General features: G+C 33.8%; 1 long non-coding RNA gene and 1 pseudogene across 1 annotated transcript; both read left to right on the top strand.

Annotated features, from left to right (window-relative positions):
• Positions 1-11,704, top strand: part of LOC131177878 (protein ROOT INITIATION DEFECTIVE 3-like) — a 28,250-nt pseudogene extending 16,546 nt beyond the window's left edge.
• Positions 11,705-12,303: 599 nt separating this feature from the next.
• LOC131170500 (uncharacterized) lies at positions 12,304-13,091 on the top strand. The gene is made up of 2 exons (XR_009141229.1): positions 12,304-12,466; positions 12,656-13,091. It is a non-coding gene; the product is annotated as an uncharacterized LOC131170500 (long non-coding RNA).
• Positions 13,092-18,704: the final 5,613 nt, after the last annotated feature.

Genomic DNA, 18,704 nt, shown 5'->3' with positions numbered 1-18,704 from the left:
CATATGGTCAAAAATCTGGGTTTGCAAGGTTGCCATTCCGGATGTGTTCATTTTTAAGGTCAATTTCTAGGCAGAATTTTGGCAATATTTCTACATGAAAGTTGGCCTATTTGGTGTCTAGTTTCACCCCTCATTGGCCTCATACCAATTGGGTTCACAGTTTTGCACTTATGACCAAATTTAGGTGCTACCAACATACACAACCTGCATTTAAACATCACACTTCCAATTTTGACAATCCTTCTCCTTCCAATACTTCAATATTCAATCAATGGCACTTCTATATATATTGTACACAATTCTAGCAAACATTTTGGGTAGAACACTCAAGTGCTCAATGCACAAAATACACCATTCAAGTTCAACATTCACTTCCACCAAAATTCAACATATCTCAATATCAATATTACACATACACTTCCATATACTCATACCTCAATATCAATTACACATGCTGCCCACAATTTAACACTATCACATTTCATTAATAAACTTCATATTCACACACATAAATTCATGATATTATGGGCTGCCAAACATGGCAGTTTGCCAAAGCATCAAGGTCCCATTTCAAACCCTTAATTCAAGCACTAACATGCACATACTTGAACATTAACCTACTACAACTTCAATTTGAGTTAATCAACCTTAATTTCCATCCATTAAATATAGAATAAGTCACTAACTATGCATTTTCATGGCTACCAAAACTAAGGTTTACCAATACTCAATCATTTCCTCAATTTTTCTTAGCAATTCAACTTACCCAAAGCTCAACACAAGGATTAGTGAAGGAAATTGGAAAGATTAAGCACTAACCTCAACTTGAGCTTCACAAATCCATGGAATTCCCTCTCTTTTTTGCTATCTATATGTTGCCCATGGTGTGTAGACCAACTTTAGTGAAGAGAGTTTGAAGAAACATGGCTTGAACTAAGGTGCATGGAGGTTTGTTCAAGCTTTGGCTATGGAGTTTCAATGGTAGAGTGGTACAGCTGGTTTGAGAGGAGGTTGAAGATGAGTTTATTTTCTGTCCTAATGGCTTTATATAGGTCCCCTAATACTTAGTTAGTGGAGCACTAAGATAGTTTAATGAATTAATTAATTAAAGTTCCTAATTTGCACTTATGCCACAATTCTTCCACTATTTATATTATGGACTCATTTCTTATTTTTTATGATATTTTCAAAGTATAATACCACTTATTTTTAATGGACATTGAGGTCAAAAGTCAACTCTAAGTGTCAAATGACCATAATGCCCCTATTTGGGTTGTATTCCCGATTTTTTGGTAATACCGATTTTTGTCAGTTTCTCGATTTCTCATTTTTCTTTGTACTAATTACTTAATTTTTCTTTGACATGTCTAATTTCATTTGTACTTCAATAGATGTTTATTTAAGTCTTAAAAATATTTTTCAGGGTTCCCCGCGGTCTAGGGCTAGTCAATGGTCTACACCGCAACTTTCCGGTGCGGTCACCCATCGCTACGATTTTCGGCTTGTTTAACTTGGTTATATTTCCTTGCTATTATTTTTTCTTTATTTTTTTTGTATTTTCCTTTCTTGTATTTCATTATTTTATGTCTCCTCACTAACATTTAAATATAGTTCTAGGCATCCTAGCTGTCCAGACAGACACTGGTCAACAAAAAAGTAAAACGCCCTATCAAACATAGGGGTGTTACATTCAGGATCCTCCTTGGCACCCTGCGCACAGTGTGAAAGAGGACATTCAGGACCATGTATGACGGGTTCAAGAGTATGTTTCAGGTGTGGCCAGCCGGGTCACTTTGCTAGGGAATGCCCCATGTTCAACGAGCCTAGATGGAGTCACAGGGTTCTGTTGCAAATGTTCCTCGTCAGTTTTATCCTAGTGCTTTCAGCATGGTAGGCAGTCAGTTCAGTGGCCAACAGGGCCAAGGACAAGGAGGACGTGGATTTAGAGGCAGATCAAGAGGTAGAAGTCAGTATCAGGGTTTTGCAACGTAGGGTAGGGGTCAAGCTCGGGTTTTCACCCTGAACCACCAGGATGCTCAGCCTTCCAATGTAGTTGTGGTAGGTATTCTTCTAGTCTGTTCCTATGAAGCTCGTGTTTTGATAGATCTGGGTGCTACGCACTCATTTGTCTCCCTAGTGTTTGCCATGAGATTGGGTAGGAACCCTACAACTTTAGAATACCCTTTGTCCGTAGCTACCCCGCTTAGTGACAACATAATGTAGATATGGTTTTTCCGGGTAGTCTAGTAGTAGTGGATGGAAGAATCCTCCCAGCAAACTTGGTTCCTCTACCAGTAATGGATTTCGATGTAATTTTGGGAATGGATTGGTTGGCAACTCATTATGCCACTTTAGACTGCATGAACAAAAAGGTGTATTTCCACATACCTAGTGTGGAAGAGTTTAGCTTTGATGGTGACAAGAGCGTAGCTCCATATAATTTGGTGTCAGCAATTGGTGCTAGAAAAATATTGAGGCGTGGATGTCAAGGGTATTTAGCATTGGTGAGAGATACATCTGTAGAAGGTGTCAACATGGAAAATGTTCCTATTGTCAGAGAATTCATGGATGTCTTCCCTGAGGAGCTTCCAGGGTTGGCACCAGGAAGAGAAATAGAGTTATGCATTGATGTTGTGCCGAGTACAAACCCCATATCAATGCCGCCTTACAGGATGACACCAGCAGAATTGAAAGAGCTAAAGGAGCAACTACAGGAGCTTTTGGACAAGGGTTTCATACATCCGAGCACTTCACCCTGGGGCACTTCTGTTCTATTTGTGAGAAAGAAAGATGGGTCATTGAGGTTGTGCATTAACTATAGACAGCTGAATAAGGTGACTGTGAAGAACAAGTATCCACTTCCTCGGATCAATAATCTATTTGATTAGCTCCAAGGGGCTAGATTCTTTTCTAAGATAGACCTACGATCAGGCTACCATCACTTGAGAATCAGGAATGAGGATGTGTCCAAAACAGCATTCAGGGACAAGATATGGTCATTATGAGTTCTTGGTGATGTCTTTTGGACTCACTAATGCACCAGCAGTCTTTATGGACTTGATGAACAGGGTGTTTAGGCCATTCCTAGACCATTTTGTCATCGTATTCATAGATGACATTTTGGTATACTCTCGGACCGAGGAAGAACACGTCTGGCACTTGAGGATGGTGTTGCAGATTTTGAGGGAGCACCAGCTATTTGCCAAAATTTCAAAATGTGAATTTTGGCTAGAAAGCATCTCATTCTTGAGACACGTGGTTTCTAGTGAAGGCATTCAAGTGGATCCCAAGAAAATTGAGGCTGTAACTGATTGGCTTAGGCTTACAACAGTCACGGAGATGTGAAGTTTTTTGGGCCTAGCTAGCTATTATAGGCATTTTGTGCAGGATTTTTCCAGGATAGCAGCTCCCCTAACTAAGTTAATTCGGAAAAATGTTCCATTCATTTGGACAGATGATTGTGAGGAGAGTTTCCAGAAGCTTAAAGAATGTCTAACCAGCGCCCCAGTGTTGACACTACTAATGAGTGGTGAAGGATATACTGCATACTGTGATGCCTCTAGAGTTGGCTTAGGGTGTGTTTTGATGTAGAATGGAAAAGTAGTGGCTTATGCTTCAAGACAGTTAAAGAGACATGAACAGAACTACCCCACCCATGATTTGGAAATGGCGGCTGTAGTCTTTGCACTAAAGATTTGGAGACATTACCTGTATGGTGAAGTGTGCGAGATATACACCGACCACAAGAGTTTGAAGTACATCTTCTGACAGAGAGATTTAAATTTGAGACAGAGGAGATGGATGGAGCTTCTGAAGGACTATGACTGTACCATCCAATACCACCCTGGGAAGGCTAATGTAGTAACAGATGCTTTGAGTAGAAAATCTTCTGGCAGCTTGGCACACATATCAGTGGAGAAGAGACCGTTAATTCAGAAAGTACATGAGTTGATGGATCAAGGTCTGATCTTAGATCTTTCAGATGAGGGGGTATTGTTGGCTCATTTTTAAGTAAGACCAAACCTGCGAGACAGAGTTAGAGTTTCCCAGCACAGAGACCAGCAATTGATGAAGATCATAGAAAGAGTACAGTAGGGTGAAGGTGGTGAGTTTGGATTTGCCAATGATGGCGCCCTTATGCAAGGTTCCAGGATATGTGTACCCGACGTGGACAATCTTAGAAATGAAATCATGTGAGAAGCAAATTGTACACTGTACAATGTCCACCCAGGCTCCACCAAAATGCACCATGATGTGAAAGATAGCTATTGGTAGAATGGTATGAAGAGAGACATAGCAGACTTTGTGTCCAAGTGCTTGACTTATCAGAAGGTAAAGTTTGAACACCAGAGGCCGTCAGGGAAGCTATAAGAGCTCCCTATCCCAGAATGGAAGTGAAAAATAATTACTATGAATTTTGTGACGAGGTTGCCTCATACCACGCGGGGATATGATTCAATATGGGTTATTGTAGATTGTCTGACTAAATCAGCTCATTTCTTGCCTTTGAAGACCACATATTCTGTTGCACAGTACGCTTCACTCTATATTTGAGAAATAGTCAGATTGCATGGGGTTCCTGCTTTCATAATATCTGACAGAGGGCCCTAGTTCACTTCTCAATTTTAGAGAAAGTTGCAGGAGGCACTTGGCATACAGTTGAACTTTAGTACTGCTTTCCACCCTCAGACAGACGGGCAGTCTGAAAGGATAATCCAAACACTGGAAGACATGCTTCACATGTGTGTTCTGGATTTTGGAGGTCAATGGGATGATCAGCTACCCTTGGTGGAGTTTGCCTACAACAACAGTTATCATTCCAGCATAGGGATGGCACCCTATGAGGCACTATATGGCAGAAAGTATAGGTCTCCTCTGTGTTGGACGGAAATGGGAGAAGCAAGGGTGCATGATATAGACCTAGTGTAGTACACTTCAGAGATAGTTCCTTTAATCAGAGAACAATTGAAAACAGCTTTCAGTAGGCAGTAGAGTTATGCAGATCCCAGACGGAGGGATGTGGAGTTTACAGTAGTCGATTACGTATTCCTGAAGGTTTCTCCAATGAAGGGAGTCATGAGATTTGGAAAGAAAGGCAAGTTGGCACTTCGGTATATTGGACCTTTTGAGGTTACTGATAGAGTTGGAGCAGTTACCTACCGGCTGGAGTTACCTTTCTCATGTTCATCCTGTATTTCACATCTCCATGCTCAGGAAATACATACCTAATCCTTCTCATGTGCTACAGCTGGATGTAGTAGAGCTGAAAGAAAACCTAACGTTTGAGGAGCAACCTGTAGCCATAGTGGACTACCAAGTAAGGCAGCTAAGATCAAAACAGATCTCTATGGTTAAGGTTTTATGGAAGAGCCAGTCAGTGAAAGAGTGCACCTGGGAGTCAGAGCGGGACATGCGTAGCAAGCACCCTTATCTATTCAATGTGTAATTCTGTACTTTATTATGCCTTGTGTAAAATTTAAGAATGAATTTTCTGTAAGGGGGGAAGAATGTAACACCCTAAATTTTTAAATTTATTATTTTGTGAGTAAAATATTAATTTTAATTGTAATTTCGATATTATTATATGTTCAAGCATGCCCATGCATCACTTATATGTATATATCTATTTAGTTAAACTCTAGGCACGTTTTATGTTGCATTCACAACTGTTAAAGTGCCATGAATATTGTTTGTGGTAATTTAGAGCAGTGTGCGTGTGTTGGCGTGCGTGTGGTGTAGTGTTGGATATGGACAGGATGGATAAACACGGCTTGAGATCTTCGCTGGGACCCGATTCTTCGGGGTAAACACGACTTGAGTTCTTTGCTGGGACCCCGTATTTGGTTTATTAAGCGAAAGTCCGGCTTGAGATCTTCACTGGCAGAGGTTGGATTAAGAGGGCTGTATAGGGGATCAGCTCCTATATGTGTATTGTTTAACACTCTCGAGTGTGTGAGTGCTCCAAATTGCCTTTTTGATGTGATTTGTATGAAATTTATGATGATATTGCATTTCATTCTACAGGGTGTATTAGCTTTAGATAGTTATAGAGATTATGGTTAAAATTAATATTTTACTCTCTAAGTCGAACGCTTACTCCTGTTCATCTATTTTTTAGGCTACAGGAGGATTTTTGTTGTGCCTAACCTGCTCTCCTTCTTCGCAGGTCTATTGATAGTTTTAAATGTGTTTGTTCTATTGGGTTAAAATTCTTAGACTCCGCATGTGTTAGAAATATTTATTTGATTTAGGTCTATAATATAATTGTCATGTTGGACCTGTAAACGTATTTAAAAGCATGTATGTTGGATTGGATGATGAAGCCGAGCTCCCATTTATTTTTATGGCATCAGAATTATATGGAGGGTGAGCTGAGCTCCCCAGATGATTATATATTGTGTTTATAGGTCGAGAGAGTCAAAAACTCTCCGTTAAATGGTTCATTTTATGGCCGGACTCTGTCCGGTTGAATTCTTAAAATTGGGCCCAAATGAGCCTTAGAGTTGGGTTGAGGAATAGTTAGGCTTATTACAGGCCTCGGGGGCTTTAGGCTGGCCCAGGTCCTAGTGCCGGTCCGGCCTATAGGTTGGGTTGTGACAGAAGGCCAGTGGATAGAGAAAGTGCAGAATGAAAATTTGAATAATTAATTGCAGATGCAACATAATCTAAATACCAGTGAAAGTACTAGCTAAAGTGGTCAAAGGACCAAATCTGAGTAGCACAGATATGTGATTACCCGGTAGAGACTCTGAAAGATATAGTTAGCAAATACAACTGTCATGTTAGGAAGAGGAATGGAACCAGGGATAGAATAGTCAAGTTCTATTTTGGGTCAGATAAAAGAAATAAATGAAAGGACAACCTGAAAGGCGCAAAATAAAAGGAATAGATTTAAGATATAGGGTAGGCTAATTGTTATTCTTCGTAAGTTGAATGACAAGGATGGAGAACTCAAAATGGGACCAATAGTGATGAAGGTATGGAATCTAGTAATGTGATACCCATAGCATGATATAGTTGAGGTAGTGCTAGGGGCTAGAATATAGAACTTGGAGTTGCATGATTGGATCATACTCTATCTATTCCCTATTCCTAAAGAGAAATGGATAGCAATGGGGCAAGATTCCTTTAACTTGTTAACAGTATCAAGAAGATTAGGCAAGGAATACAATAATAATGAGCAAAAGCTAGAAGGTGTGCAATAGGATTATGAACTATCTAATCAGATAAAGAAAAGAAGTTAGTAAGTAGTAAGTTGAATAAAAGTCAATCTAATGGATCAAATAGGTATGGTGAGAGGAAAAATTGATAGATAATATCACATAAGCATTAGGTTAGACTTTTGAGATAGTGATAAGGTAGTTAGAGGTTCATTATGAATGTCAAGCAAACGTCTTTAGTGTGATCAATAGAATCACTTTGTAGTGAAGCAATAATGACAGAATAATAATAGGGGTAGAACGAAAAGTGACAAGTATAGGTGGTTATAAATCACTAGAAAGTTCAAGGATCAAACTAATAACCATAGGTAAGGGTGGAATTAGTGCTGGAAGAATCTATTAGTGAGAGAAATCTTTCAGGATTCAATAAAAGTTAAGGGCACAATATAAACAATGATAGGTATGACTCATAGATCGAGTATAAGTAAAGTTAATAAATTATAAAATCTTATGTCAGGAAGGACAATAGTATAGTAAAGGGTTCATGCAGATGATACCTTATAGGTAGAGCACAATTGTGCTAGGAGATGATGAAATTTGAAGAGAAAAACCAAGAAACATAGGTTAAACGTTATTATATAGACAATTGGGCGTAGTTGATTATAGGAGGATATTTTTTTTTCTCTTCAAGTTTAGCTCGTGCTTTTGGTTTTAGAGGATTATATAAGGATAGAGACTGAGTCAGGAAGACCTAGTTATTTGAGAGTTTGGTAGGCACCAATTCATATACAATCTCCTGATATGAGAATGACGGCAAGTGCATACCTAATATTAAGTATGAACGGACGATTAGAGTAGTGACAGGAGTTAAATTGAGTTAGCTGCCAAGGATTGCAACCATTTTAAACTATGAGCTAGAGGAAGTACTATTTGTGGATGAGTTTCAATAGATGAAATTATTGCTGATGAGTAAATTTGAGGCTGAAGTTTGGAAAGCTATGGGCAGTATATGCGGTTATATTAGGGAGAATGAATGCGTGGAATATCTTGTCTGTAATTAAGGCATAACACACAATTCCCACAGCCATGTTAGTTCATGTGGAACTTATAATTTCAAGAGCTCATATCTAACCATGATGAGTAATTTCCTACAAAGGGTAATAGAGAACAATAATGTTCAGTGGTCAAGTTGGGAAAGGAGATACAAGAAGAATTTTCTATGGTCAATTACAAGTTTTACATAATATAAAGAATGTGCTGGTAGAAGTCAATTGTAAGGTTAGAATTCTAGGAGTATTGGAACTAGTAATTAAGATAGGACTACGAAATAAAAAGAAGGATAAAGTTGATGTTGAGATGGACATCCTTGAAGGAAAAAGTAGAAGAATGAGAGAGGACAAAGGTTAAAGAATAAGTACAGTAGGTTAAAAGGATATCAACAATAGCAGAAACAGAAAAAGGAAGTGGATAAGATCCAAAGGACAGGAGAAAACCTTAATAGATTTAGTTACAATGATGAGAATAAGAAGCAATACGCCAGTTAGGGACACACCAAGGGATGTTTAAAATAAGTTATGGTGAGGTAATAGATTCAAGAATTAGTAGATCCTCAACCTAAGTGTCAATGTGTCAGGAAGTAAATCATACAATAAGAAGCTTTAGGAAGAAGTCAGGATATTTCCATTCCAGAGGAGGAGCAAGAAATGATAAAGTTGCATGGACTGAGTTGTCAGGGAATATAAATACTTTTATTATATAAGAGAAGAGACTTAGTTCACTTTTCAATGTTGATAAATGGTACGCTTGGCCCTTGGAGGGAACTCTACCTAACTAGTTATATAAGATGGGTAGAGGTCAGTCTAAGTACGTTAGTTATGACTCAAAGTAAATTGGAAATTTGGAGTATCATAAGGGATGCATAGGTGTTGACTACTGAGGTCATAAAATGAGTAAAGATCTCGAACAAGATGCCTAATTTAAGTGCTACAGGAGGAGTTCTTTTACAGAGCAACCTACTTTCTTCCTTACAGGTTTAACGTCGGTTATTTAATTGTTTTATTATTTCTCTAAATTTGAAATCTAGAACTCCGCATGTGTTAGTAGTAGTATGGACTTTGTTAGAAATTGTGTTAATTTAAATTCTTAAGATTAATAAATGAAGATTTATATGATATTTAAACAATTTGTCAGTGATGATATCAGGATTGAGCGGGGCTCCTCTGACTTCAGTTTTTTATGGTTATCGGGTTGAGTTGACCTGAATAAAAATATTTTATTTTATTTAATTTTATTTACATGTTAAGCCTAAGTTATTGGGCATCGGTTTTGTATTTGGGAACAGTAAGGCTTACTACGGGTCTCGGGAGCTTTATTCTGGCCCAGATTCTTGTGTCAGTCTTACCCATGGGATCGAGTCATGACATGTAGTATCATGTTAGAGAGTTCAAGGAATGGAGTTCGGAAAATTGTATGAATTTGGCAAGTAGGTCTGCTCTTAATACATGTTAGAAATATATTAGTTACGTCACAAAACATGAATCCTTAATTCCAAAGCTTGGACAATTCTGTGCTAATTAAGACTGGTGATCATGAAATATTCCTTGGTAGTTTTCCTAGTGTAGACGTATTATTTTTGGCCTAATGATGGCAAAAAGTACAAATCTTTGCGAGTATTGGCGTTATAATCCAATTCTTCTAATTTTAGATCAATTGACCAGATTTTTAGAATACGATTGCATGGGATGTCAATCCTGGAATCAGAGATCATATAAACTTGAGCCAATGATGCGTTTGAAGCAAAATATAGATAAAATTACAATAGATATTAACTTGGTCAATTGTAAATATAATAGTTTCAAATTTGTTTTTGCTTAAGTTGATATTGCTGTTGATATGCCCTGCTTTTTGAGTGATCTGGAGCAATAGAAGTATTTGAGCAGTTGAATGACGTATCTTACTGCAGGTGCATTTTCCCCCTAGATGAAGAACTATTACTTATCATATTGAATAACAAAATCAAGTTGCAGTGAGATTTAGGGCCGCTAAAATTCCCAACTAATTTGCAAATAGTTCTATCTATCTCCTTTGGGAATATATTTGCTTTATTGTCTATTTCTTTTTTCTTTCTTTCTTTTTTCTTCCCTTTTTTTTACAAAAAAAAAAAATAATAATTCTCCACTAACTCTCTTTATGTGGTACAATTTGTAGAATTGACATCTTTATAAGAGAAATTTCTTACATACACCAAGGCTTACAAACACCTAACTAATAGAAAACCATATAAATGTATTTTATATGACCCACTATGATTTTAACTAAAATGACAATTGATAATTGGCTGGATGTATACACCGAGTATGGGTAAGAATTACTCGCAACACATTCATCTAGATTAATGTATTGTTCATAATTTGCTTATAAATATTATTTGCGCCCTGAAATTTGTATTAAGTAATTCTGGTGTATCTCTGGTGGAGCTTATCTAAAGGGATTTTATTGAGAAATGTTTTTTTTCCCCTCAATAATTGATGCAATTGTTTTTAGACCCTTGGTGAACATGTCTTTAACCGGCAGTGGAGATGAAAATATGTATCATTGCTGCACTTAATGCTGACAATTCCTCAAGCAAAAGTCATTGCTAGCATATTGTTGGTTCATTATCTAGTCATAGGTGTGTGATTTGTTTTATGGTTGCATTTGTCATAAATGTAGGGAACTTCCTAGTGTATAATTTGTGCTGTTACAAGCTGCAATTGTTCAACATGGTTCTCAGCTATACAAGTGGAATGTTGTTTGATGAAATTTTTGCAGTGTAGCATTTGGTTCTCAGCATTGCAGCATTTGGTTGTTCTGTTAGGCGTACGTCAGGTTGATTATTGATATATTTCTTTATAAGAGTTTCAATTGCCCCATGCCTCTTTCATGTTGTTACTGTTGCTCATAGTTTGAACAAGCAGAGTGTTTTCTTTTTCGTTTTATGATGATGTTAAGATGTTTTCCTAGATATTGCTAGACTTGTCTAAAATTTTCAGTTGATCTGTTTGTAGTTCTTGTGGGTTGATTTTTATGTTGCATGCTTTGACAAAAATTATTGCGATAAGTTCAATTATATTACATCATTACACCAATGTATCAATAACAATGCATTCACTGCCCCATGCATCCAGTGAGAGAAAGCGAATATTCAAGAATAATTTGGCATTACTCGAGTGAAAAATAATAAGAGGATGACAATTGTAGAAAATATGGAAAGCACAGCTTCCCCTGATATGATGAATTCTAGAACTGCTTCATTAGAACTGCGCCCACATTTTCATTATCATATTAAGAATTCTAGCTCTCATGGATCTGGCAGCAAGCGATATAATGAATTCTAGAACTGCACCCTCAACTTTTCATTTTCATCATTGGACAAATTTACAATAAAATTTTCAAATTGAGACAAAATTGCTAAAATTAAAACGGTTGAATATAATTGCAAAAGATTTGACCTTTTTTTTTTTTTTTTTTTTTACCATTAGGCCTTCGTAAATGACAATCCATGATTGCAGCCATATCTGATACATCTTTGAACTATTACTTCTAATAGGCTATTAGAAACTGAGAGGTAGAAAATTTCATAACACCACATGTTGTAGTAGGAAATGGATCAACATCCCACATCTGGTACATGTCTATGCCTTTGTATGCATGTGTTACTTTTTACTCAGTCAATATTTAGGGTAATTAATTTTTCTTTCTTGTATTTTGCTGTAATTAACACTTAGGTCCTTGCATTTTAGAAAATAGATGTCAATGAGGAACAAAAATATTATTAATAATAAAAATTTAGGGATGAATGTGTTCATGATGATAAAATTTAAAAATAAAATAATAATTTATCCTGAAGAATATTAAAGTATTTTTACTCATTATTTGTAAAAGTTGAAAAAAAATAGATCGAGAAATGAAAGTGCACGACAGAAACAAAATTGTGAATGTTTTCATCTATTTTTTGAACTATAGGGATCCAAGTGTTAATTATGGCACAACATAGTCCCTTATTGTTATTTGATTTTATATTCGTTCCAGGTCCTGTAAACAACATCCAAATTGTTAGGCGGCCACTTTACCTGAATCCCAAATGTGCAAGCTTCCTAGAGAAGGCACGGATCATTATTGCCACCGCTACTCGATAAATATGTGAATTCAATGGACAAAAACACGGGAATTAATGCAGTTTTAGGCTCCACGCTGCGTGCAATAATCCTCTGGATGCTTCATGCCTCAGCTCTCAGATGATTGGTGTTCAAATCAAAGAACTTCAGGTTAGTTTTTAATTGCCCCATGGATGTGCTTAAGTCGCATAATTAAGTTAGACAACAGGATCCATTTTTTCCATAACTATTTCTATCATTAGCACCGGACACAACTTCCTGTGTGTTGAAGCTTAGTGTAGTTTCCCATGCTCCTGAAACCCTTTACTTTCCTGACATCTCTTTTTTCCTTATTTGCAGCAACAAGCCTGAAATGGAGGTGGAGAGTAAAGTTTGATTTCATACAGTCTATGCAAATGCTTCAGAAGTGGAAGAAAATGTATGACAACTTGCATGAATTGTGTGTAACTGAGATATTGGATGGAGATAATGAGGGAAACACCAATTAAAATATAACATAGGGCTCTATGGTTCTCCTTTCACGAGCAGCTTCAAAGATTTTGGATATATATTTATCATTAATATGATGTTCAGAGAATTGAGCCTAGCTTTTTTAACTTCAAGATTTAGGATTTAGAACTCTGTTCCACTCTGTCTAGGGCATCAATTGGTTTCACCAGTAATGACCTTTTCTTAGAAAATCTTGCCTTTGGATTGTCTTTAGACCACTGGGATAACGATCCACGATGACAGTCTGTTGGAAATGCAGTGGAAGCAAATTAAAGTTGCCTCTAAAGTCTAAAAACTCTTTAGAAATTGAACATGTTCCAGGAATCCTTATATCAAGTGTGAACTAATTTTCAGTTTTTATTGTTAAATTGCATTTGGAATCCTGCCTTAATAATCGTGACTCAAATGAAGAACACAGTTAATGCCATTTTTTATATAACTAGCTTCAACAGAAATTCGAACTTGAGATCTCACAACAATCCTGTGAAAATTGATGGGTATAGAAGAAAAGCAAAAAATTCTCTACGGTGGAGAATATAGAGGAAGAATAAAGCACTGAAATCATCTGATCACAATGGTACTTTTGAGAGAAGTTATGAGCAATATGTGAAGATTGCGTAAAGCGAAATGTCCGTGGGCCGAGAACCATTTGGTTACAGTAGAGATACACACAGAGACGAAGAAGTTCGTAGCCCAATATTTACTGTTGAAGGCAAAATAAAAACTCTACTGACATCACATCTCATTTGATGGCGCAACCACAAACCACTAGCAAAAGCAAGATTAAAGCCTGCACCATCGACGTAACTCTCTTTCTATACCCTTTCCTTTGAAGACTGGCGTGCCCTTAGGCCCTAGCTCATCCTATTGAGAATGAGACTCACCAAAAGCTGAATCACAAGGTGGCTTGCTTCAGTGTCTGATATGATCAATTTGGCAACAGGAAAACGACCCAAAGTTGGAAGTGTTGAAAATCATGTGAAAAAAAAAAAAAAAAAAAAAGAAGTGGGGCGATTTTTTAATATATTTTTAATGAAATAAACTATTATGGACGCTTCTTTTCTTCTCTGAGCTACCCTGCAGCCTGCTGTTCCCGATAGAAGGGGAAGGTGACGAAAGTGGGAGAAAACAAGAATGAATATTTAAAATATGTTGGTTTATTATTATTATATTATGAAATTATGATACTCAAGCACTATAAAATAAAATATAAAATTGGAAGAAGGGAATAGAAGATAAGGTGGTGCTACTGTGATAATGCAAAGACACCAACCCAACATCATGATCTCTCCCCCATGGATTCTTTTTATCCAATCGAACCTCTTCTTGCAGATAACATGTCTTTTTATTCATGTCTTGTAGATTTTTATTAAAGCACATTTTATTTTGTTATTTTAATGGGCAGAGAGAGAGAGAGAGAGAGAAATTCCACCAGGGTAGTTCTCGTCATCAATCTGGACAGACAGTGCTTTGAAATCAGGGCGTGAGAGAGGGTTTCTGTGTTTTGTATTGGTGTTGCAGAAAAAAGAGCAGCAGGAAATTACACCCCAAACAAATACTCTTTCCCTATCCTCATCTGCAAAGCAAAGACCACCACTGTCCTCTTAAAAAAATTGATAAGCAATGAATTTTATTAAATATTATATTCAGAAAAATTTAACATATATCATTTAATTAAAATCTCATTATCAAACCTCTCTAAAACGCTCAAGATGACAATTGATAACTCAAACTCAAACCCTATTCCATTTTCCCACTTTGTGAACCTGTTTTTACCAAACAAATAACAAATATACACTTGCCTTAAGCTATAAAATAATAAAGACATTCAACCTTTAATTGATAATTAAATCCTAATATAAATATTCCAAAGTATATATATACATATTGTGTAAGTCAAAGATAAACGCTATCTTTCTTGGGAAATTGAAGATGATATAGCTCTGTAAGGTTAGCACGTGCATGCATAGGAGGCAAATAATATATAATTAAATTATCTAAATGATCTGATTTTAATTAATATTTAATTATATGGCACCTATAGTGTAGAAATAATGGTGATGTTCATCGAATATTGTAATCCCCAAATCTAGAACGTTAGAGATGCAATTAATAATTGAAAAATTCTTGTACACAGTAGGATGTATAAATATTCAATTAATAAAAAATTAATAAATTATAAATTTAAATAAGTCTTATTATGACTTTAGGTAAGATAATTATAATTTTATATAATGTAGCATATGTAGATTGATTAAGTGTAAAATTCACTCTAATCATCATCAAAACCTATATTAAAATAGTGTTATAGCAATGACATGATTTTTTCATGCATTATTCTACGTGCATGGATCGGACAAACCCTAGCTACTGGCCAGTGTTGCAAATCTTGGCCTGAATTATCAATGGAAGTATGTATATATATCAAATCAATGTTCAAGATGGTCAAATTACCGGAAACCAAAATGAATTAAACACTATTATCTCTCACCAAAATAAACGTTGTCGTTTTCGATACCCATACCCATTAATCCTCTCTGTAGGCCCTATATGTCTCCTTATCAACGTCTACATCATATCATTACGTGCTAAGATGTAGGCTCCATACAACTAGGCCCACACATACAATCTTTATCTTTTTTTATTTGAAAATTCCATTATAAAGAAAAGATTAAAGAAAGCTAAATATAATACTAACTGTTAATTAATATAGTAGGAATTTTTTTACTATTACAGTACAAGTTTTGAAGAAAAAGAAATATTCCTTTTTATTTGGTATAACTTATTTGACTTCTTTCTAAAAAATAAATAGAGAAAAAAAATTTAAAAATAATTTTATATTAAACAAATATAGGCTCATTTTTATGTTATACTAAAATATTTATTTAACTAATAATAGGATAGTCAAGATTCGTTATTTTAGTTTGAGAGGTTCTGATATAATATTAACTTAAAAATTTAAATTTACAGGCGAGAGATTTAAGAATAATTTTACATCTCTATTGCATATATTACTCTAAGAATTTGTAACTAACAATTTATCACTGAAATTCATTAGCAATAAAATTTTCAGTAATGATTGTAATTTGATAATTTATCGCTAATTAATATTTTTTATGGTGGAATTTTAATCCATGGCTAAATTTATTTTTGATACATATGTTTTGTTGTAGTGGTTTTTATGGATTAATTTAATTTTTAAAAAATAATAATGGTGCATGATGAATCAATCTAGCTGGTTGAATTGGGAAAAATAAGAAAATTTTATTAGAGAAACTTTCAAGCATGGAATGGAACTTAGAATTTGACGCATAAGAAATAAATCATCTAAATCCATTGCATATAATTATATATGTTTATAATTAGGTCACTGCCGGTGCATTTCACATGGTGCGTATTATAGGCATTCCACTAACGCTGCATAACACATGCTATGTATAAATGTAAAGAATGAATTAATCATTAACCAGTCCATGCATAAAATAATTAATTGTGAAAAAGGTTAATGTCATTTTAAATATATATTTATTTTTTTAAAAAAATATAATTGTCAAATTTTAAATTTACATACATTTATATAAAAAAAATTATCAAAATTTATTTTGTTCGCAATAAGTCAGTTCATTAAGGGATGAAACACTTTCAATGAGTATTGTCTCCATCCACGAAAATAGAATATTTGACCTCATTTAAGTGATAAAAATATTAAATCACTCATACCAAACACTTGTTATTTAAATGTATTGTCTTTATCTATGAGAATCGAACACTCATAATTATATATCTCTTTAATAATTATGTAACACCTATTTTTCATATATATATTTTTTGAAGAAAGCTAACTTTTTATGAAAATAATATGAGAATATTTTAAAATTAAAATTACATATAAGTGGTTTTCTATTTCTTACTTGGCACATGCCTTTTTAATAGAGATGAATTCTTACATTAGAAGAAAAAGAAATAAAGTTTATTATGAAACCTTAGATGGATCTCACTTATTTTATATGTAGTTGTCATCATAAATATATATCTTGAGTGTATGATGAACGATTTCACACAAAATTTTCTATATATATCAAAATTACTCAAAACTTTAAACCAAACTCATAATAATATATAGCTTTTCTAACGAGTGCAATATTATATTAATTAAGGTTTATTAAATACGGTTGTTTATTACTACTTTTGCAACGAGAAATTATTTTTTTTTTTGTGATATTACACTCTTTTTGATGTAGTATTATACATTTCTATATAACATTGATAATATTTTTGTAAAATTAATAATAAATAAAAATATTTAATGAATTTTAATAAGTGCAATTTTGCACTCATTAGAAAAATTAAATAACATAAATCAAAACTGTTATAATATTTTTTAAGTTTTAAAGTGTTTCTAATATAAGCTCGGTCTTACATGTAAACAAGTTTAATAATCATTAGATTAAATGTTTTTATATAATGAAAGAATGATATATGGTTAAAGATATTAAATTTGTTATAAAAATAATAAAGGTATTTAAGAAGCAAGCAATTAATATAGAAAGTGATCCATTCCCTCACACAGACTCTCTCATCTTTCTTCTTTTTGATTCTTTGTCATTGCCTTCATGTTTGTGGAGATGGATTTTGCTGTTAAGATTAATTTAATTATCAAGAAAAATTCAAATTTATTATTATTTTAAAAAAAAATTCGAATCATACAACATTGATATTTCTTGTTTTTCTTTTTTATTTTTTTGAATTTTAAATTTTTAGGTTCTCAAATATGTATGCTTTAAATTCAAGTTGTTTGATTTTATTTTTATTTTATCATGTTATTGTTGTTGTTTTAAATTTATTTTTTAATTATAATATATATAAAAAAAAAAAAAAACCTTTCATGCAATGCGCGAACAATTATCTTAAAAAAATGCAATCACTAACCATTCTTTTTGCAATTATAAATGCAATCAAGAAAAATTGGTCAATTTAACATTATTGTTTGACATATTATTTATAAAAAAAAATATCTTAAATATATCAATTAGATGTTATTAATATTTATTTTAAAATAAAATTTAATGTGTTACGACAATTAAATAACACTTTTAAATTATTTTTCTGGAAACATTTAGAAAAATACTATTAAAAAAAAGAAATTTTATCTTCTAAAATTTAATGTCAAACTAGAGGTACAAATAAGCAGATTAATTATTTATATAAATATATTCAAATAACAAATACTTAATATATAAAACTAGAATGCATATAAACTAGATACAGATATTATTTTTAAAATTAAATTTATTTCAAATTATATATTATTTAAATTTATTTTAATAAAATTTAACTACACTTAATATTTAGGCTTTTTATTTTCAGTAATATTAGTTATTCTAGTAATTATTAATTATTTTAGTAGTTTTCACTTGTTTTATTAGTTGTTAACTGTTAGATATTAGTTGTTAGTGGCTAGCTATTTATATAATAATTTAAAACAAAAATGTTTATAAAAATAACTATTAAATTAGCTGTCAAATGTAAAAATAGTTATATCATTTTATTGACCTTGGCCAAAACGCTCTACCAACTTCCAAAAGTTATGAGGGATAACCACTCCTTCAACCTCTAAACATCAGTATAAATACTATGACACCAAATAATATAGATAAGAGATATAACATTTTGACTAGAGTCAAAATATTAAACACTATAATAAAAAGGTGTTATCGAACATGACCTACATGAATTACTCCATCAATCTCAAAACACTAGTATTAATATTATATCATCAAACAATATAAATAAAAGAGATATTATTTTTATTAGGGTCAAAACATTAAGGAGTGTTTAATATGAGGTTAACGAGAAATAATTATTACCCTTATAATTTTTAATCTCTTATTAATATTAT

This window comes from Hevea brasiliensis, chromosome 2 (assembly GCF_030052815.1).
Source record: "Hevea brasiliensis isolate MT/VB/25A 57/8 chromosome 2, ASM3005281v1, whole genome shotgun sequence".
NCBI lineage: Eukaryota > Viridiplantae > Streptophyta > Magnoliopsida > Malpighiales > Euphorbiaceae > Hevea > Hevea brasiliensis.
Note: the sequence above shows the minus strand (reverse complement) of the source record. Positions and strands in the feature narration are given on the sequence as shown.